Below are 22,880 nucleotides of genomic sequence, written 5' to 3' on the forward strand. Positions count from 1 at the left end.
GTACTGCATAACAAACCACTTAAAAATTTGATGGCATGAAACAATAATTTTTTTATAGACTCTGTGGGCCAAGAAATCTAGAACATCTCGACTTGGCAGTTTCAATTCTGCATTTCTTATCTATACGATTATTTTTATGGCTTATTGCACGGACTGTGTTTTGTGATATAATGTTGAATAAAACTGATGAATATGAACATCTTTGTTCTATCCCTAATATCAGAAAAATATCATTCAGTATTTGATCATTAAGTATGGTGTAAACTGCTTTTGTTAGGTGTCTTTGTTTAGGTTATGTTCCCCTATAATTTCAGTTAGCTAAGATAGTCTTACCATAAATAAGACATGAAGTATTATAGTTTGGTCTATTTATATGAGAATCCATATTACTGATTTTTAGATGTCACACCATCCTTACATTCCTTCAATAGATCCCAGATAGTTATGGTAAGCTTTGTATAATTATGGAATGCCTTGCCACAAAATTGTTAATTGTATTCTCTTATATTTTTATGTCTGTATTATTTATAGTGATATTCAATCTTTCATTCTAAATATCTGAAATTTTATCTTCTGAGTCTGGGGAAAGATTTCTCAAAAGAACCAGATTTTGATTTGATTTATTTTCTCTGTTGCTATCCTGTTTTCTATTTCACTAGTTTCTTAATGTCCCTTCGCTGGGGTTTAATTTGATCTTATTATTTTTTCTTCTTTTAAAGGCAGAAGCTTATAGATTTGAGGCTTTGTTTTGTAGTATAAAGAATGATATGAATTACTGAAAATACAGACAGTTATATTCAGTTCTTCTATATCCTTATTAGTTTCTGGTTTCCTTGTTCTAGAGAAAGGTGTGTCGTAGTCTCTCTTCACATTTCACTCAGCTTTTCTTTCATGTACCTTGATGCTTAGGTGTAAACATTTGAAAGATTGTTAGGTCCTTCACAAAAAGTGAGGATTTCTCTAACCTTCCTTTTAATTCTGTCAACATTTTGTTTTGTTTGTATGTCAAAGTTTTTAATTGAAATCATATTCTGCTGCCATTGTTTAATCTTTTTGATCACTGAACCCCTTTATCATCCTATCTGGAAGGAATCTATTCAAGGTACACACCCCTGCACCCCCCCACCCCCACCCCCTACTTACAGACAAAATTCACAGGTGTTTGCACTTGGCCCTAACTCTGTTTTTCTAGGTCACGGTGTCTTCCATTCTCTAAAAGTAGACCCCAACTACGAAATATATTCCTCTTTAGCCTGACCACAACCCACATCCCAGAGGAGACCCGGACAGAGCCCCTTGGAAAACCTGCCACGTCCTGCTGTACCTGGCCAAGGGTCCACCCCTCCCCACACCATGGGCACAGCTGCAACCTTCTCACATCCTTCAAAACCCCCTAAAAGGCCCAGCCGGACAGAAACCAGGTGACATCTCTCTTGATATCTGCCCCTTCTCCTCCCCTAGAGAGTGAATAAACTCTCTTCTGCTTGTTGCTCTACTCCTGGGGCAATTGGTGATTTGTCATAGTGCTCAGTCTGTCCTGATACTGACCTACCTATATGTTTCAGTTTTATACCTTCCTCATCTTAACATATTTACATAATTAATAAAAAGTATGTAGCCCGTCCTTATATTGTTTAAATTATTTTTAAATTTTGATATAGATTCATAGGAGGTTGCAGAGTAATGTACAGAGAGGTTCAATGTACCTTCCACTATTCCTCCCCCTCTGTTGATAACTTCCACGACTATAGCACATCGACAAAACCAGGAAAATTAAGTTGGTGGAAACCAATAAGTTTACTTAGATTTCACCATTTATGTACACACTCATTTATGTATAAGTTTTTTTTTTTTTAAAGATTTTATTTATTTATTTGAGAGATAGAATGAGATAGAGAGAGAGAGCATGAGACGGGGGAGGGTCAGAGGGAGAAGCAGACTCCCCGCTGAGCAGGGAGCCCGAATGTGGGACTCGATCCTGGGACTCCAGGATCATGACCTGAGCTGAAGGCAGTCGCTTAACCAACTGAGCCACTCAGGCGCCCCTCATTTATGTATAAGTTATATGTGCTTGTGTGTATGTAATTCTATGCTTTCTTATCACATGTGTAGCTTCATGGAACCATCTAGATATCAAGACACAGAATTTTCCCACACTTTGAGGCTCCCTTATGCTACCCTTTTATAGTCACAGTTACCACTGTCTCCCACCTGCCCCCCCATCCAGAACCCCTGGAAACCACTAATCTGTTTTATCTCCATAGTTTTGTCATTTCAAGAATATAATATAAATGGAATCACACAGTATGTAATATTTGAATGTTGGTTTTTTCCCCCCCATTCAGCAAAATGTTGTTGATACCCATCCAGGTTGCATGTATGGATGATTTATGCATTTTTGGTGCTGAGTAGTACTGCGTGGTGTGAATAGGCCACAGCTTGATTCACCCATTGAAAGATATGTGGATTGTTTCCAGTGTTTGCCTATTACAAGTGAAGCTCTATGAATACTTGCCTACAATTTTTGTGTGGACAGACATTTTTATTTTTCTGGGATAAGTGCCCAAGTTTGCAATTGCTGGGTAATATGGCAGATGAATCTTTATTTTAGAAGAAACTGCCAAATAGTTTTCTAGAGTGGCTATACCATTTTCCAGTCCTGCCAGAAATGTGTAAGTGATCCAGTTTCACCACATCCTCATTTGATATTATCACAGTTGTAAGCCAATTTGGTAGGTGTGTGTTGATACTTGATTTTAATTAGCATTTACCTAGTGATTAATGCTGCTGAATGCCTTTTCCTGTGCTTATTTGCCATCTATAGATTATCTTCAGTGAAACAACTTCTCATGTCTTTTGCCCATTTTCTAACTGGATTTAAAAAAAAATGTTGAGTATCAAGAGGTCTTTATTCTCAATTTTGAATTGTGTCATCTGTTTCTCAGTATTTCTCTCTCTCTCTCTCTCTCTTTTTGTTTGCCTTCCTTTAGGTAACTTAGACATTTTTAAGATTCTGTCTTGATTTATTTATAATATGTTCAAGTATTTTTATTTGTTGCTCTAGGTATTACAATATCAAATCCCTACTTTCATTTAGGTCCCTTTACCCTTCTCATTGAAAACATATAATTGGGGCGCTTGGGTGGCTCAGTTGTTAGGTGTCTGCCTTTGCCTCAGGTCATGATCCTGGGTCCTGGGATGGAGCCCTCCATCGGGATCCCTGCTCCGCGGGAAACCTGCCTCTCCCTCTCCCCTACCCCCTCCCCTGATTGTGTTCCCTCTCTCCCTGTCTCTCTCTGTCAAATAAATAAATAAATGAAATCTTAAAAAAAAAAAGAAAACATATAATTGCCATAAATATTTCCTTTATTTTCACTGGCTACCACATTAAATTTTAGAATTTTTGCTTCAAAAATCTAATGAAATGTAAGAAAATTTAAGGAGAAGAAAAATTTGATTCTCTTGACCTCTATTTATTCTTTTTTTTTTTTTAACATTCAGAACCTCTTCTGTTATTTCCTTTCTGTTTTGAGATATTCTTTTTGCCATTAATGATGATAGATAAATCTCTTTGCAATAATTCTTTCCCTCCCTCCACAACTCTGATTGAGAATGCTTGATTTCTGTTTTATACCTGAAAAATATTTTCTCTGGGTATAGAATTTGGGGTTAATGATTCCTTTACTTCCAGTCTCTGAGAAATATTTTATTACTTTTTTTATTTTTTTTGGTCTTTCTCTTATAGGTAAGGTCATTATTCTCTTGCCATTTCCAAGATTTTATCTTTGTCTCTATTTTTCACAAGTTTAATGATAACATGGCATGGCATGGATTTATTTGGGCTTATTTTATGTGGATTTTCTCAAGTTCATGAATCTTTATGTTTATGTCGTTTTACAAATATGGCAAGTTTTCAGCTTTTCTCTCAATAACTTTTCAGCCTCACTCTTTTTCTCTTACCATCCTATGATGCCAATAATACAAACAGTAAAATGTTAGATTTACTGTCTCAGTCCCACAGATTCCTGAAGATTTGTTCTTTCCTTCCTTCCTTCCTCTTTTCTCTATTTTCTCTGTTGTTCAGATTGAGTAAATTCTATTGATTTTTCCTCAAAAGTTCATTGATTCTGTTCCATCATCTCCACTCTGCTATGGAGCCCAACTACTGAGCCTTTTTAAAATTACTTTATTTTCAGTTTTATATATAATATTATATATATAATTTTAATTTCTTTGTGGGTATTGTCTCCTTGTTTTTACATTTGTTTTTTTTTTCTTTTTCTCTTTTTTTGTTAATATGTTCAATTTGTTCTAATAGAATTTGTAAGTAACTCTTTTGTGGCTGCTTTGAAATTTGTCACATAGTTCCATTACCTGGCTATCATGATTCCTTTCAGTATGCATATCAGTTGACTGTCGTTCCTCATTCCATTTGTATTTTAATGGTTCTTGGTATTACATGGTTATGTAATGGGTTTCATTGCATTCATTTACCATGGTTTCATGGGTACGTTTTGGAATACTTTTGTAGACTGTAATTCTAATTCAGCATTCTGATGCCTGGCAATGTTATTCTAGTCAGCTTTGCTCTTAGGGCTTCACTGGAGCACCTACTGGCTCCATGCTAGTTCTATCTATGTTGGTAGCAAGGTGCTTTCCTTGGCCACCTGGTATTGGTAAGTCGGGGGGGGGGGAGATGGACTTGCAGAACAGAGAGCATATCTCCTGGCCTGTTCTCCAGCCACCGGGTTCCTGTAACTTCTCATTATAGCTCTGTCAGTGCCCTCAGAAGAAGGAAGCAACTACTCCAGTTGCCTCCTGACATGGGTGGGGGAGGGGGTATAGAAATGCCTGGCTTAGACGATCTTCTGCTGTTGGGTGGATGACCATGAGTAGCTAGATCGAGATATTTATGTCATTAGGTGGACAGCCATGGGGCATTGGGCCAGGTTCAATGGGTAGAGATATGGGAGATGCTGGATCTTACTTGCCTCTGTGCCATGGTATGGTGGGACAGAGAAAATGATACCTATGATAATTCATGTTGAGTTTAAGATGTCTGCCTTTTTCTGCCTGTTGTAAGATAAAGTATGGTTCTCCCAACTGGATTTAGTGACTCTGTGATGGGCATGGATCAGGCCTACCACATTCACTAAATATTGGTTGGAGAACAGGTTGCTTCTTGTCCTTAGGACACTCCCATGGCCTTCTTATATGGAGCAGAGAATGGGTAAGCCTGCTTGGACTACACTGATCCCATAGCTGCAGATTGATGGAGTCTAGAGCTGCTAGTGAGTTTGGTATAAGTAAGGCATTGACCTAACTTGTTGAAGATGATGTTGTATTTGACAGTAGATTAGTCACCTCTGCTGGTGGCTGTGACATATAGAATAGATCAGCCTAACCAGGCTCTGGTGGCCCCAATGTCTAGGGGAAGTTCAGGCTCACAGTTATTACTGCCTATGATCATAAGATGCATCCCTTTTCTAGATCTCCGCTGGGCTTTCTTCATTCTGGTGCTTAGACCAAAGAGACTTGTTTTTTTCTTGGTTTTGTTATGATTGTTTTTGTTTCTTTTTTAAATTTATTTTTATTTCAATATAAATGACATACGGTATTATGTAAGTTTAAAGTGTACAACATGTATATTTGATACATTTTTATATATTGTAGTAGGGTTGTCACCATAGCATTAGTTAACCTCTCTATCACCTCAGATAATAATTATTATTTTTTTGTGTGTAGTGGGAACAAATAAGATCTAGGCTCTTAAAAACTAATGTAGGGACCCGAAGGGGTACGTGTACCCCAATGTTTATAGCAGCAATGTCCACCATAGCCAAACTGTGGAAAGAGCCAAGATGCCCATTGACAGATGAATGGATAAAGAAGATGTGGTATATATACATAATGGAATATTATGCAGCCATCAAAAGGAACGAGATCTTGCCATTTGCAACGACGTGGATGGAACTGGAGGGTGTTATGCTGAGTGAAATAAGTCAATCAGAGAAAGACATGTATCACATGACCTCACTGATATGAGGAATTCTTAATCTCAGGAAAGAAACTGAGTGTTACTGGAGTGGTTGGGGGTGGGAGGCATGGGGTGGCTGGGTGATAGACATTGGGGAGGGAATGTGCTACGGTGAGCGCTGTGAATTGTGCAAGACTGTTGAATCACAGATCTGTACTTCTGAAACAAATAACGCAACACATTTTAAGGAAAAAGAAAAAGAAGAAGATAACAGGAGAGGAAGAAAAGGGGAGTATGTCAGAGGGGGAGACGAACCATGAGAGATGATGGACTCTGAAAAACAAACTGAGGGTCCTGGAGGGGAGAGGGGGTGGGGGGATGGGTTAGCCTGGTGATGGGTATTGAGGAGGGCACGTTCTCCATGGAGCACTGGGTGTTATGAAAAAACAATGAATCATGGAACACTGCACCAAAAACTAATGATGTAATATATGGTGATTAACATAACAATAAAAAATAAAAAAAAACTTTGACTTTTATAATACACTATTGTTGATTATAATTACTATGCTGTACATTAGATCCCCAATCTGTATTTATCTACTAGTTTCTAGTTTGTATCCTTAAACAACATATTCCCATTTTCCCCACCCCCAGGCTCTGGTAACTACCTTTCTACTCTGTTTTTATGAGTTCAGCATTTTAGATTCCACATATGTGTGATATCATGCAGTATTTGTCTTTCTCTGTCTTACTTAACTCACTCAGTATAATGTCTTCAAGGTTCATCCATGTTTTAGAAATGGCGAGATTCCCTTCTTTCTCATGGCTGAATATCATTCCATCATATATATGTATATGTGTGTGTATACACACACACACACATATCTTTATCCATTCATCCATTCATCCACTGATGGACACTTAAGTTTCTATATCTTGGCTATTGTGAACAATGCCACAGTGAACATGGGAATGCATATATCGTTTCAATATTCTCTTTTAATGTTTTCAGGAAATTCCATACTATTTTCCATAGGGTCTGTACCAATTTATAATTCCACCAACAAGGCACAAGTATTCCCTTATCTGAACAAGACTTATCTCTTGTGGATGATAACCATTCTAAAAGGTGTGAGGCAATATTTCATTATGGTTTTGATTTCCATTTCCCTAATGATTAGTGATGTTGAGCATCTTTTCATGTGTCTGTTTGGCTTTTGGATATCTTCTTTGGAAAAAAAAAGTCTGTTTAGGTCTTCTGCTCATTTTTTAATCAGATTGTGTGTGTGTGTTACTGTGTTTTGTAAGTTCATTATATATTTCGTATATTAACCCTTTGTCGGATATATGGCTTACAAAAATCGTCTCCCATTCTGTAGGTTTTTTCATTTTGTTGATTGTTTCTTTTGCTGTGCAGAAGCTTTTTAATTTGATGTAGTCTCAACTCACTGATTTTTGCTTTGTTGTTTGTGCTTTTTATGTCAAATCCAGAAAAGCATTGCTTAGAACTTGTTGGACTTTTTTCTCTTAGAAGTTTCATGGCACCAGGTCTTATTATTATTATTTTTTGAATTTTGTTTTTTTGATGGTTTTTCTGGGTTGGGATACTCTCAGGCTTAATTTTGCAAATGTGGAAGAGAAATGGGAGATTAAACAAAAACAAAAACAAAAACAATCCAGAAAAAAACAGGAAAATCACCACAGTATCATACTTCAAGACCGGAGCTTGCTAGCCATTTGCCTTTCTCTTTTCACATCTCAATGTCTTTACTGTTTCCTTTTGAATTATTTCCAGGGTATTTAGTTGTACTAATGACTGGATGCAGGAAGAGCTGAGTATATTCCATCTGGTCTGGGACCACACACCTAAGACAAAACAGTACTCATCCTGAATCCATTTGTAGCTCTTCTACAGGTCTGCTTTTTCCTAGTTGATGATTTCCACCACATATTGTTATATATTAATGTAGATGGATTATTAAGAACATCAAAGCAAATATATATATATATAATTATATGACTTGTTAGAAAAAATAACTTGTCTGAATTCAATGACAGAAGCTTCAAGTCTGGAATATCATGGCAGATCGTAAAAACTGGTCTGTATTTATGTATTTATACAAATGTTATAAAGACTTTTTTATCCTTTCTCTGACTTTAGCTAAGATTTCCCCTTTCCGTATTGCTCGGGGGTGGGGAGCAATAGGGGCTGTGTGCTACTTACATCTGGACCATATGAGCCTTGTGTATCCATGTCCTTTTATCAAAGGATCCTTATAAGAAGGGGAAGGGAAATAGTTTGGTCTTCTTGATAAATGTCTTCTGCATCTGTTCAGTCCTTACATTAGAGATAACTTTATGGTTTAATTCCATTTGGCTTTTGTGATCAAGAACTAGACTTTCACTTTGTAACATTGCATTAAATCAAATTATCCTTCTCCCTACTCTTTATACATTGCTTGGTGCCAGATTTTTTTCCTTCAGATTGTGTCTTACTTGTTTTTAAAAAAAAGTTTGCATCTGAACACCGGCATGACACACACACACACACACACACACACACACACACACACACTCACACATATATAAAATTTAAAATAAAAAACGAACATGTATATATATGTTTTTAAATTTCAACTCTCATCACTTAGTGCCTACCATTTTATGATAATGCCCTTTATTTTGATTTCTTTGTTCTTTCTCTGAATATTGTAATAGACAGATACTGGATTTCCCAGTTTTCTAAATCTTTTCTTACCTTTCTTGTACTTGGTGTTTTATTTCATATAGAGGTATATCTCTCACTTGATAATCTGAGTCTTTAAATGATTTATGGCCATTGGCATTTCATTCCTTTTTACTATTAAAATTAGTATCACTTTGGTAGTGTCTTGAGAATTGATAAATATATGTGGTCAGTCAATAACTTTATGTAACTAAACACTATTGTGAAAAAAATTAGAAAACACAATTCTAATGGGCAAAGCAAAGTTGTATAATAAAGTGAATAATGGCAACAGGCATTAAAAATTACAAAATGATAGTCATATACTTTACTGAGTTTGAGTCTTGAACAAGTCATCTGAGAGACAAAAGATGCAGTATCTAAAAGAATAACTCTTTAAAAAATTGTGTTTTGCATCCAGTGGAACTGGTTAGCAAATACAGGATATTTCAAATACTTCATATTTCTTGAAAGAATTAGAGTCTGCTTGAAATTCTCTCCCTCTGCCCCTACCCCTGCTTGAGCTTTCTATCTCCCTCTCAAAACAAATAAATACATCTAAAAAAAAAACCCACCAAACTTTTTTTCATGAATATTGATATATCCGCAAGTTCTTATAGAACAAAGGAAATAAGTTACCTTGTTTAGAATGTCTTCATTTATACTCAAAGCACCAGGTTATGCATGATTCCATGGCAATAGCATCAGAATTAAAAAAAATTACACTTATTGTATTAGGAAAATCATACCTCATGTTGATTCACTTCATCACCTTTTTATATGTATATGGGTATAAAATATATCTTAATAAAATCAGCTATTTTAAAATTTTAATTGTCTCTTATTAATTATTGAAAATAATTTCAGGGAAATAAATATACAGAATTTCCAACCCATTTATTCAAAGAGAAATCTCATTAATTTCCTTACCTGTGTCCTGAGTAATCATGCATTTACTTAGAATTAGAGTAAAGCTTGTTATGATATGCTTCGGCCTGCAGGGCTTTTTAGAATACCTGGGCATGAAGTGGTTTGTTTATAAACATTTGTATCAGAGGTATAAATTTTCATAGTTAAAACAGAATTCTACCTAACAGATAATGAAAAACTCAGGGCACTCCATATCTCATCATCTGATTCTCATTATCCAGAAGCAAAGGGTTGATCATCTCTAGTTATTCTTTTTGAATTTGTCTCCATTTCTCAAAAATAATGTGTTTACAATTTTTGGCTTACCTCTTTTGAAATAGCCTTATGTAACTTAGGATTCCTACTTAGGAAAAATACAACTAACTCCCTTGTATCTGTCCTCACATGTACAACCCCCATATATTTTATGTTATAATTGTATTATAATTTTTTGCTACTTCAGTATTACATGTTAACATTATAAATATCTGGTAATTAATTACTACTTATAGATGCAAATCTACCATATTATGATTTTATTCTCTTACATGTACATTTTGTGTTTTCCCTAGAATTAATAAGATAATTATTTTCTGTTTGCCTGATTTTTCATACGTCTGCAATAAAAAATATCTTAACTTTCCACAAGAAGCATAACTCTGGGGCACCTGGGTGGCTCAGATGGTTAAGCATCTGCCTTTGGCTCAGGTCATGATCCCAGGGTCCTGGGATCGAGTCCCGCATCGGGCTCCCTGCTCCTTGGGAGCCTGCTTCTCCCTCTGCTTCTCTCTCTCTCTCTCTCCCTCTGTCTCTCATGAATAAATAAATAAAATATTTAAAAAAAAAAAGAAGCATAACTCTGCTCTCAGTACTTTCAGCTAGCTTAGCAATTTTGTTTCTTACTTGGGGAAAGTCTCATGCAAGTCTTTATTACTGTCCCTTTATTACTAGTGTTTTGCATTGATTACCTATCTAATAAATATTATTTTCTTCAGGATGTTAATAGTATCTAATTACCAATTCTTTCGCTTTTTTCTGTTCCCTGAATTCTCTCTTTCCCTGGATTCCTTTATGGGTCTGCTTGCTTTGGTATCTGTGTTTCATGTTAGAGTTTTCTTGCAAAGGTTGGGTAAGTCTTTGGCTCTTTCCTCATATTTAAGAGTAAGACTGTATCTAAGTTCATTGGAAGTTCTTGTAGGTTGATGGGATTTGCTGATTTGTTTTTTTGGTTTGGTTTGGTCTTGGTCTTGTGGAGTGGTCTTTCCAGTCCATTACAGAAAGGATATCTAAAAAGGGGTGGGGTGGGGCACCTGAGTGGCTCAGTTGGTTAAGTGACAGGCTCTTTTTTTATTTTTTATTTATTGTTTTTATTATGTTATGTTAATAACCATACATTACATCATTAGTTTTTGATGTAGTGTTCCATGATTCATTGTTTGCGTACAACACCCAGTGCTCCATGCAGGACGTGCCCTCCTTAATACCCCTCACCAGGCTAACCCATCCCCCCAACCCCTTCCCTCTATAACCCTCAGTTTGTTTCTCAGAGTCCATAGTCTCTCATAGTTCCTCTCCCCCTCCAATTTCCCCTTTCATTCTTCCCTTCCTGCTATCTTCTTCTTCTTTTTAAACATATAATGTATTATTTGTTTCAGAGGTCTTGATTTCAACTCAGGTCATGATCTCTGAGTCCTAGGATCAAGTCCCAGGGCAGCAGGCTAAGCTCTCAGTGGGGAGTGTGCTTGGATTCTCCCTCTCCTTCTGCCCTTCTTCCCACTCTTACACCCTCTCTCTCTAAAATAAATAAATCAATCTTTAAAAAAAATAAAAGTGAGCGTACTTAAGGTTTTGTTTTGTTTTGTTTTGTTTCCTTAGGCTGGTACGTGTTCCTGAGAAGAAGTCTTTAGTCTCCTGTGTGACATTTTTAAGCCTGGCTATCATGTTCTTATAGGTTCTTATAGCTAGTGGCAGATAGTGTCCTGGGAGGGGTTCTCACTTTTATTCTGAAGATAAACTTTATAATTGTTTCCATGTTTAAAGCATAGTAGCTTTAACCTTAGTTTAATCTCAACTTTAATCTCAGACCTCTTTTGAGTCTATCTGGTTGAGTTCATTTCTCCAGAGAAAATTCAGTCTGCTGTCAAAGGGAGAGGGCACAATTTAACAGTGTGAAGGTATAATGAAAATTCTCATGATCTACTTTCTGTTTTTACAGATATATGATTTCTCCTATTGTTAGCTTCATAGGCACCCCACAATTTCAGAGGAAATGGGCTCCTCTAATTCCTGAGACATTCTGAGAATCTCAGCCTTATTCAGTTTCCCATAATGTCAATTTATTTATTTATTTTCTTTCTTTCATCCCTTTGCTTTTCTGTTTCCAATTTCTGTTTTCACTTCCCACTATATTGGTCATTTGAGTTTATTTTCATTGTTTAAACCCACTATTTTCATGTAAGCTCATTTTAAAAAGCAGCCGTAGACTGATGTGTTCATTCCAGAATGTTTCATGCCCTTACACATACTCTTATGTTTTCCTGATTTTTAAAACTAATAAACTACCTTATTCTGAGATAATACCGACATACAGCAAATGGAGATTTTTGTGAGATAAAAGATACTTCTTACAATAAAGAACAGTTATTAATTCATTGGGAGAATTAACTTAAATTGCATTTTCATGTCATCCAAAAGTCTAGTGAATTCTAAAGCAAGAAGTATTAATTCATCAGTTGATCATCTCCTGTGCAGCATGGAGCAATGCTGGAAACACACTTGTGCACCAGACATATCACCACTTCCTTGGTAGGGCTTGCACAGTAGTGTGCTAGACCATCAAATAAATTATGAAGCGTGTTACAAGTTTTAGAACATGTACAATGGGGATGCCTGGGTGGCTCAGTCGTTAGGCGGCTGCCTTCAGCTCAGGTCATGGTCCCAGGGTCCTGGGATCGAGCCCCGCATCGGCTTCCCTGCTCCGCGGGAAGCCTGCTTCTCCCTCTCTCACTCCCCCTGCTTTTGTTCCCTCTCTCGCTGTGTCTCTCTCTGTCGAATTAATAAATAAAACCTTAAAAAAAAAAAGAACATGTAAAATGCAGCATGCCATGAGTCCATCATATACTCTGGCCCTCAATCGATTTTAGAGATCAATAAATGCTTAATTATAAAGTAACATTTAAGCAGATACTTAAATGTCAAATCAGAGTTAGTCAATATAAAAGTACGGAAATGCTATTTAAGATAATAAGTAAAGCAATCCTTGGGTCCAGAAAGAACATACCATATTTTCCCCCAAGGAATGCCTGTAAGACTAGATCATGAATACAAATGCATGACAAGGATGAAAACATGCTGAAAGGTATGCTGTGAAAATTATGGTATGGAATGATAGCCATAACATAGATTATTATATTAATAACAGATATGGTAATTTAAAGTTTTTTTCAAATATGAAGCTCTTTCACTATAATAAGCACAGGGATGATGAAAATATTACTCAATAAGCATTGACAGTAAAACAAAAAACAATGAACAACATTGACAATGCGCGGCTATGAAAAGTGTGAGTTCCTTGGGGAGCAGTCAATAAAAAACAGCAATTATGTGGTCAGACAACAAATTTTGGTGATTTGGGCCAAAATAGTGAAATAAAGAATAGGTGAAACTCTAGATTATGAGAAAATGGAATCCACAGGATCTGTGTTTATTGCAAGTTGGATGTGACATTAAGGTTGGTTCGCAGTTTCTAGCTGAGCAGGGATGAAGACAAAGAGGGTGGGAAGGAGGAGCAGCCAAAGAGACAGAAGGACAATCATGAGAATGTAGGGACTATGCCGCCTGGTAAGAAGGGGTAAGATGTGTGCTGCAAAATGAAATTAGAAAAGACCTGGAAGGGGCGCCTGGGTGGCTCAGTCGTTAAGCATCTGCCTTTCGCTCAGGTCATGATCCCAGGGTCCTGGGATCGAGCCCCGCATCGGGCTCCCTCTCCGCGGGAAGTCTGCCTCTCCCTCTCCCACTCCCTCTGCTTGTGTTCCCTCTCTCGCTGTGTCTCTCTCTGTCAAATAAATAAATAAAATCTTTAAAAAAAAGAAAAGAAAAAACCTGGAAAATATCCATCTGACTACGTAAGAGCCGATGTCCCGGTTCCACTCAGCGACCAACTGTGAATTCAGTTTTTCCCTCTTACGATGTCTTTCCTCAGTGTGTTTATATTAATACATGAAAGCACAACATGTGATTAGGAAAATTTAGTAATGTAAGAAAAAGAATTAGTGCTTGAATACATACTGATGTAAACATCACTTCTATGTGCATATTAGGTAAGTGTGGAAATATTAATATTATTTTGGTTTTTTGTGCATTAATGAAAGTCCTAGCTATGGGTCTAATGACCCACTTCTGTTAACTGATCAGATCTGATAACAGTAAAAGTCTGTGGTTATAGCTTAAATGTTAATATTCCTCTCAGACATTTGAAATCCCATTTAAATGATCCTACCTTTTTGTTTAGAATTATGACAAATAATCAGCTCATTCCTGAGCCCTAGGGAACATTGATTTTCCCTTAAATAGGAAGATTTTTCATATTTTAAAAATATAAAATAAGACACCTGAGACGTCACTTTAAAGTATGAAAAACTAGAAATGAAATGAGATTTTGTCATTGTTTACAATGAAGTGGGCAGAAATCCTTAGTCATACCAGTAATGGGTGCAGATGAAGACAGACATCTGTGATATCAGATTCTCCAAACTGGATTCTACTCTTAACCAGCCACCCCTCCCCTCAAAATCTAAGTGGGACATTTATGAATAGATGATGAAGCATGACAGGATGATACCTTAATTCTGTCTCAATATTTCACTCCTAAATTCAGTATACAGTGTGACTGGGCTGTGATGGTGTGTGGAGTGGCCTCTGTTTTGCAGGCAGTTTTAACATCAGTAGGCGTCTTTGCCTTCATCTATCCCAAACCCACAAACTTAAAATGTGGATCGAAACCCATCACTGGAAAGGAAACAAATCCTTAATACATATAACATCCAAAAGGCCTTAGGATAATGTGAGTACATACCACATGCCTTCAACTCAACCTCACTGAAAAAATTCACTTTAGAAAGAGGAAATACCTAAATCAAGGCAGAAAAAAATGCACAGATCCTGACCCATTATTAATGCTGAGTGATACAATAGGTGAGAAATAAAATAGGAACCTTTAAGTGTAAGCTAAACCTTATCCTCACTGAGTGACGGGCAGATGGTTGATATTTTTTTTTCTTCTTAAGTAACCCCCATAGGGTCAACAGCTGAGCTCATTGTCTTCTAGGAGTGTGGTTAATTTCTCTCTGCCTTAGGGGCTTAAGAAACATGGAGTGTCAAAGAAATCATATACTTTTTTGATAAATTTCTTTGTCAGAATCATTGTTCCTTTTTCATTCAGAATCAATTTTTCTTTCGCCTCCCTCTCCCCACAACCCTGGAAAAGCCTGGGAGATGAATTAGAGGAAAGTTATGAATAAATTAATCATAAAGCCTATTTTAGCTAAGACAGGCAGCTATTTTAAAGTTATATAGTGGAGGTCAGGTAAAAACAGAACTAAAGAAGGTCTTTGCTAAGTCAATTTCTTGTCCCCACAAAGAAACAACTCTTACAAAATGTTTCTCTTTACTTAGTACTGGTAGATACACACTGAAGGTCTCCAATTACTCAGTCTATCTTAAAATTCTGCTTCATTTTGAATCTACTTCTTCATTTCTAAAGTGGTACTACTCCAAACTGTCTCTCATTGTGTCTTAGGTTTTTAAAGTGTCAGAGAAAAAAGGGAACACAATTTTCTCTTCTCTAAGGAGTTAATCACTTTTTTTTTTACCTCTCATTCTCTTCTCAAACCACTGCACTTTGAGTTTCATCTTCCCCTTGTCACCAATATTATTGTTTTTTGACCACCAGTAGCTTCCATGTTGACAAATCCCAGTGGATTTGTTTCTGATACAATATTAGTCAACCACCATTATTGATGCAGAAAATAGTTCATATGTTCTTGAAATATTTTATCTGCTTCTGAGATACCAAAATTGTGCCTTCCCTTGTTATCCTTCTCAATGTTTATTTTCTTTTAAGAAAATTTGAAATATATATGTAAATATACATACACACACACACAAATATCTACAAGCACGTTAATATAACTTTGCTATGACAGTTGAGCATACTTTACAGCCCTTAACATTATTCTGTATAGAATACAAATTACCCTTATCTGAATAAACATGCATTAAAAAACAAACTTAATATATTGGAGAATAGAGGAATTGTAAATCAGTGGGAAAGAAGCTAGAGTAGAAGCAACAACAATCAGCTCAGGAGATATTGTCTACATTTGTTTTCTACCTTTATAAAACTAGAGCCTGCTAATAATTTTAAATTGTTAAAGTAATACAGTTTTGCCTGATGCCATCGGTCACAATACCAGGAGATAACTGCTATTAAGTTAGCCTTAATTTCCCAATTGGAAGGAAACAGTGACATTTATTCTCAGTTTTTAATTAGGTTGTAGGAATCTAAAATTTTCATTCAAGTTATCTGAGGTGCTTTAAAAAAAGTTTTGAGTTATCTTCATATCTGAATATCTAATCTGAAAATAATAAAAACAAAATATTGATTTAAAACCTTAATCCTACTGCTTAATGCATGCAAAAAAGTTAACATAAAAAGTTAATATTTATCAATAACATTTGAATATTAAAACTAATGATGTAATGTATGGTGATTAACATAACATAATAAAAAATAATAATTCTACAAAAAATATATTTCTTTTAACTTCCAAAATGAACTTTAAAGCCAAGGGTATAAGAATCTTGAATTTTCTTGCTAGAAGGTTTTTTTCCTCAAAGATTCCTTTTAGTCTTTCTTTGGGGTTTAGGGTCTCTGATTTTAGATTTTATTTGCTTACTTCTTTTACAGATGTGGAGAAAGAGAGAGTGCGAGTGGGGAGAGAAGCAGAGGGAAAGAGAATCTGAAGCTGATTCCACTCTGAGTGCAGAGCCCCACGTGGGGCTCAGTCTTACCACCACAAGATCATGACCTGAGCCAAAACCCAAAGTCAGACGCTTCACTGACAGCCACCCAAGTGTCCCAGGATCTCCAATTTTAAACGTAGTCACTCATTTCCACATGTTGTCAAGATGATTTCTCTAGTAACGGTCTTTTTATTTTTTTAATTTATTTATTTGAGAGAGAGAATGAGAGAGTACATGAGAGGGGAGAGGGTCAGAGGGAGAAGCAGGCTCCTTTGCTGAGCACGGAGCCTGATGTGGGACTCGATCCAGGGACGCCGGGTTCATGACCTGAGCCGAAGGCAGTCGCTTAACTAACTGAGCCACCCAGGCGCCCTCTAGTAACGGTCTTTGACTATGTTGGTTTGCAGTCTTCAGGTGCAGTATACAGTTAGTAAGCTCCTCATGAGCAGTCTCCTTATCAAGGACGTTATTCACTGGTGGACAGGTATTAAACAGAGCAGTTGGCTCATGTGTCTACAGTCCTGCAGAAAATGGTGTGCTCTGTGAAGATTTGAGTAGCAGAGTCACAGAATCTAGAGAATGAGGCATGAATAGGGTTTGTAACCTCCAAACTAAATTGGTTTGTATCCAGAAAGGGGTTGGGACTTCACATGCATATGTCATGCTTTAAGCATTTGCACTGTGATACCTCAGGAAACTACAGGGGATAAGACGGTTGGTAGAAGCCCAGCCTGTGAACCAGAGGTAGCGAGGAGATTCTTCCTGTATGTCCAAAAAATTAGCAAAGGAAAAATGTTGATTCCTTTCATCAACACAACAGACCCAGGTCTGTGATCCATTTGCATTTCATGTTTCTCTTTATACTGCTTGGTAGAGAGTGTGTCTGTGTTTTTTTTTTTTTTTTTCCTCTTGCACATATATATCTCTTTCAAACAGGCGAATCTTTTTTCATCCTCATCACTGATTGCTTGCTCCTCCCTATCCCAAGCTTGTTCTGGATGCTGTATGCTTCTTATTCCCCTTTTCTTTTATTAAAAACAGAAAATTCAATACTTCCATTTTTTTATAGCTTCTCTTGCACTTCTAGTTTTAAGGGACATGGGAGCCATGATTGCATCATTTCCTGCTATTCCTGCTGCCCAGAAACTGATAGACACAAACATAGAAATAGGGACAAAGTTTTGTTTTATGTGGATTATATAGGGAAGAAAAGTCCACAGACCAGCCACTCATTAAAATATATAGCAAGTTTTTATCATTTGACTAAAGGGTGTTCTTTCCAGCCATTTTTTATCAGCTCCAACATGAGGCAAGGGTGATAGCCAAGGCCAGGCAGGGTAGAGTAATAGATGAGGCTCTGCTATAAGAGAACCAAGAATTCCAACAGAAGGTAGTAGTGGGGGAGCTAAGGGCGGACAAAATATTTAGCAGCCATGAGCTACCTTTAAGACAGAGGATGAGATCCAGAGCACATGAAGCTGTAGGGAACCTGGGAAATATCTCAGATATTCAATAGAGACACAAAATGGGTGCATCTTGTATGGACTATCTCTTAGCTGTAAGGGGAAATACAGACATGCATGTGTGAACAATGCTTAAAACCCACTCTGAACAGAGTTCAATCTGTATTGTCTGTCTATTTGGGGAAAATAATCCCAATAAAGATTTTGTAAAAATCTGAGATTTGAGAAACTGATTCTAAAATGTAAAGGGTAATCTTAAATATGAAAAAAATGGGGAATTTATAGGACCGAGTTTGCTGACATATAATGAAGCTATAATAACTAAAACAGTGTAGTTATGGATGTAAGGATAGACAAACAAATGGAACAGAATAGAGAATACAGAAACAGGAGCCTAAAAATGTGGTCACCTAATTTACAACAGTTACCATTTCATTTCAGTTTCAGTAGTTTGCACTGGATATATTGGCTATCCTTGTTTGAAAACTATGAACCTTAATTTTTGACTCATACTGCACACAAAAATTAATTTCAGATGTTTGGTAAACTTAAAACAGTAATGTATAACAATAAAGCTCACAGAAACAAACATAAAGAATATCTTTATAAACTTGTAGTAACTTTAGATAAGGTTTTCTTAAATAGAATGTCAAAAGCATCACCTGTGAAAAAAATCAAAATTAACCAAATACACAGTCAAGAACTTCTCTTCATGAAAATATCCAATTAAAAGAATGAAAACCAGTCATGAGGAGTATTATCCCTTTCTGAAAACTACATGCATTTTTCCTAAACATGTATCTGTTGCTGTGTAAAAACATATTTTAAAAACCCTAATGTACATGAGAAAAAAAGCAAAGTTAATAAAATGAGAGAGAAAAAGGCATTCAGAAAAATACTATTTCAGTAGTCAATAAACATATAAATTTGTTTTCAGTATAACTTTTTCTTTCAGTAGAACTTTGTTTCAGTGTAACTTTTCTTTAGTAAATGCAAATTAAAACCAACATGAGATACTGCTACATGAATACCAGATTAATTAGAATTCAAAAGACAGGAAATTCTAACTTTTGATGAGAGTATGGAAAAACTTGATAACTGAGCTTTCAGACAATGCTGGTAAGATTGTAATCTTATCATGTCAGAAAACACTTTAGCATTAAGTATATTCATGACCTATGACCCTGAATTTTTCATAATTGAACATCTAACAGATCTGAATGCAGCACATATGCCCACTGCAAGACATATACACCTATTTCTTTTTTTTTTTAAGATTTTATCTATTTATTTGAGAGAGAGAGAGAGAGAGCACAAGCAGGGGGAGGAGGAGAGGCGGAGGGAGAAGCAGACTCCCCGCGGAGCAGGGAACCTGATGTGGGACTGGATCCCAGCACCCTGGGGTCATGACCTGAGCCAAAGGGCAGACCCTTAACCAATTGAGCCACCCAGGTGCCCCATACAACTATTTCTTTGAAACTTTATATACAGTACTACAAAACTAAACCTGATCTCAACTATCTTTATCAGTTTAATAAAGAAATAAATGTTTGTATATTTATACAATTAAATACAACATAGCAATAAGTAGAAAAAATAGCTACACACAAAACACAGATACAATGTCGAATGGAAAACGTAAAAAATTCCAGATCAGGCAAAACTAATCTCTGCTGATAGAAATAAAAATAGTCATTATCCTCACTAGGGGAATTGATAGTACCAATGAGAGGGCATCAGATAGGATTCTGAACTTCTGAAGATGTTCTATTATTTGACGGAAGTCTGTGAGGGGTTACATGAGTATATATATCCAACATCAAGCCATACACTTAAGATTTGAATACTCTGTGTAAATGCCACATATGAATTGAGAAACAACAACAACAACCACAAAAAACTTGAAAATCTTATACTTCCCTTGGATTAGTCAGACTATAATCATTATTTGAATTAAATGTAGCTAGACTGGTTTCTTTCTCCTTTCATCACATGCAAATAAGCCACTAAACCCTAAATCCTGGGGGAATAAAAGTTTTGTCTGCTTTGTTCCTTGATGTATTTAGTAGTAGTTATTTAGTAGTAAGATGTAACAGGTATTATAAAATGAGTGTTTTCATGACTCAGTCTTTTGGAAGTATAACTATTTGTTAAACCACCATTTCACTCTATATAGTGTAAATGTTAATAACTTTGGAGGTATTTAAAAAACACATTCTTTCAAGAGTTCAAATTTACCCCTTTATTAAGTCTGTGAATTTGAGAGCATACAAAAATCCAGGCAGTTACCTTAATTCTGGTTAAGTAACTTTCATATTACCTACCTATTTGATAAACTAGCCTTCTATATCAAAATTAGTATCTTTTCCACAATTTGGGGTAAGTTTTCTGTATGGTAAAATTGAATATGTTTGCATGAACTTTGAATATCTATTGTTGTCGAATTTGTTCTTATGAAATTCGCATCAAATTTAGGGTTCACAATATTCAAAGTCTGGGGTATAAAAGATGAGAATGAAGGAATTCCCCAATCTAACAGTCCCTCACAAAGCAGGAGCTCTAGACCACACTCCACAGATCTATAACAATGACTGCAGAGAAGTCCAGGGCTGTCTTTTGTATATTCCTTAAGCTCCCCCTGAACTATGGGAACATTGTCCTTCAGTGTGAACTCACCAGTGTGACCGTCCCACATATACTTCTTTCAACAATGAGCTACAGAAAGAATATAAAATAGGAACGTAGAAATCTTTAGGGGGGGTGGGGTTAAATTACACCGTAAAAGTGGAAAAAATAGTCCATCAGTAATCTTCCCTTTGAACTGTACATATGCTACGGTTCCTTGCCAAATCATAAGGATTTAATTTTCTGCAATAACATTTCAGGACTGGATGCGACATTATTTAGCAAATTTGGGAAATCTCATGTGATTTCCAGTAATTCATCTCTAACTCAAAAACTTGTGCTTATGCACATCTCATTGGTAGATTTGTCTCTGAGATGTTCTCACGCGAGTGCTATTTTAATTTTGACTTGAATGTTTTCTCCCCATGTTTTAATTTCAGACTTAAAGGGTACTGACCCTGAAACTTTAATTTTTCATCTTTATTATCCTCCTCTGAAATATCCTTACCTGCAGTGTCCAGATGACATCTTTTATTGAGAACAACAGGTGTATCCTATGCGCCTATAGTCTGCAGTGGGATTTAAGTAAAAGCCTTTCCCGTGTCATTTGGCAAGTATTCGAGGATGGGCAAATTACAAATTGTACTTGGAATTGACTTCTCCTCCCTCTTAGATTTCCATACTTAACCATCTCACTTCACTACCGGTCTCCAATACGCCTTACATAATGCTAATATTTAGTATGTTCCTAAATCCACAATTAAGGTGTCTTGTATTTCTATGACTCTAATTCTCTCTGAGTCAACCTGTCTGGTAGAGGGGATACATTTACCTATCTCTGTCCTAAAATTTATGCCTTTCCCTCAGTACTGCTTTGTATGCCTTAAGAGGAATGTGACTATCAGTTGCTCAAGCTTCCTTGGAGAATTTGGGGGACGGGAAGAATTTTATTTCCCAGACATGTTCAATTAGTCTCACAAGTGTAACAACCTCTACCGCAGAATGTTTTGATAACACTTTCTAGGTGTGCCATTCTGGTTTTTATCTGTGTTCCTGCCTCATACCCAGGCAACAGCCAGACTCATTCTCATAATTAAAAATATTTTTAGTTTCTTTTACAATGGCTTATTTCTTGTAGAATTCCTCTTATTTTAATTTTTTTGCTTTAAAATTACCATCTAACTTGAAAATTTGAACTTTATTTTTTTTTTTAAATAGTTGTAACTAACTTAGTTTGGGCTTAAACACTCAAAACTCCAAGATGATATCCCGTTTTTAGTAAATGTTTCCTACATTCTTTACTATGTCCTGTTTTCCATTGTTCTCCTGTGGCGAAGAAAGAAAGACCTAGAAGAAAGGGATAGAGGGTGGGGGAAGGGATAGAGGAAGAGAGGAAAGGAACCCAAAGAAACAGTTGGAACAGAAAAATGCCCATCATTGGACATCAGTTGACAGGGCCGTTTGACGACTGTGACATATATGAGATCATGGACATTGGCAGCATTGGTTTTAAAAGTATTTTAGGAAATAACAGCTATACAGACTATAGGAGTCATGTGCTTCTAATTTCTACTTTTTAGATAGTAAATGGATACATTTTTTTCAGTTTCGACCTTTGCTACAATACAATTTTAAAATTTGTATGACCCTTTTAACATATGGATTTCCAAAAATAAAAATAAACACAATCACTTATGATAGACCAATTACAAAGTTTTTAGTGTCTTAATATCAAAATTAGTTCATTTTATTAAAATAAATCAATCACTATGCCATTTGGAAAGAATAAAACAAAAGTCAATAAATCAGTGTCTGCATAGAGATATGACTTCAGTTGGAAGATACGTAGCCTATTTAAAGTGCAAGCCGAGCGATTACCCCATTAATTTGATGAATGTAGACAGTAATTTGTGATGATTTAAGCCTCGAACTTCTATTTTTCTCTCAGATTCATAGGGTTTGTTTTACTTTAATTATTTGGGTCATTGCCTTAATTCCCCATTTAACATTACTTGTAAAAGGCCTTCTTATTTCTAAAATGTGGCCTTTTTAATGAAGTTCTTTCTGCTCTAGACTTTGACCTTTAAGCTTATCATGTTATGGCACTGTATGTAAATAGCCACCCTTAATAATGACATTTGGCAGGACTCCGGAA

The 22,880-nt window shown here is 36.1% G+C and overlaps 1 pseudogene; it reads right to left on the reverse strand.

The window, feature by feature from the left end:
* The window catches only part of LOC114217728 (protein downstream neighbor of Son-like), a 98,801-nt pseudogene that overhangs the window by 22,066 nt on the left and 53,855 nt on the right, over positions 1 to 22,880 (reverse strand).

Source organism: Eumetopias jubatus, unplaced genomic scaffold (assembly GCF_037043125.1).
Source record: "Eumetopias jubatus isolate StellerSeaLion01/CBP00866 unplaced genomic scaffold, mEumJub1_p1.0 scaffold_1, whole genome shotgun sequence".
Classification (NCBI taxonomy): domain Eukaryota; kingdom Metazoa; phylum Chordata; class Mammalia; order Carnivora; family Otariidae; genus Eumetopias; species Eumetopias jubatus.